Below are 899 nucleotides of genomic sequence, written 5' to 3'. Positions count from 1 at the left end.
CTCTTGGTGAGAAAGCCTCATGCTTGCCCACCAAAAGTCTCCATCATGGTCACCCAGGAAGGTTTGAAGTCCTCCAGTTGCAGAGGCGGGGATCTTAGTGCTCCACCAGTTCTCCCTGAGAGCTCATCCCTCTAGCCCCCTTTGCCCGTTGAACAGCCGCCACCTTATGCAGCTCCATGAGGAGGAGAAGCCAAGGTGGCCTATGGAGGGGGGGATGGAGCCGGGGGTCCCCATGGGAATCCAGTGGTTGTCCCCTCCCCAGACTCCTCTACAGGAGAGGGTGGACGACCTGGAGAGGTGGGAGGAATGCAGCTAAGGTCTCGGGGAAATAGGGACAGAATAGGAGAGGCCCCCTCCTCCACCACAGGAGAGGCTGTGCCAGTGCTGCCAATATGAGCAATCGGCGGTCCAGATGACCAGCAGTATCAATACTGGCCATTCTCCTCTAGCGATCTCTACAACTGGAGGACTCAAAACCCCCCATTTTCTGAAGACCCCAAGTGTCTTATAGGTTTGGTGGAATCTATTATGTTCACTCATTGACCCATGTGGGACGACTCCCAGCAGCTGCTCCGCACCCTCTTCACCACTGAGGAGTGGGAGTGGATCCTTAATGAAGCCAGGAAGAATGTCCTCGGAGAAAATGGGAGGCCCACTACTCTTCAACCTGCCATCAATGAGGCGTTCCCCCTCATGCATCCAGATTGGGATTTTAGGACGGCAGAGGGGAGGGAGCATCTTCGAGTCTATCGCCAGACCCTAATGGCCGGTCTCCAGGGGGCTGCAAGACGGCCCACTAACCTGGCTAAGGTGAAAATAATTGTTCAGTCTATCGCCAGACCCTAATGGCCGGTCTCCAGGGGGCTGCAAGATGGCCCACTAACCTGGCTAAGGTGAAA

This window comes from Nannospalax galili, unplaced genomic scaffold (assembly GCF_000622305.1).
Source record: "Nannospalax galili isolate Female #2095 unplaced genomic scaffold, S.galili_v1.0 scaffold417, whole genome shotgun sequence".
Classification (NCBI taxonomy): Eukaryota; Metazoa; Chordata; class Mammalia; order Rodentia; family Spalacidae; genus Nannospalax; species Nannospalax galili.
This window is presented reverse-complemented; position numbering follows the sequence as displayed.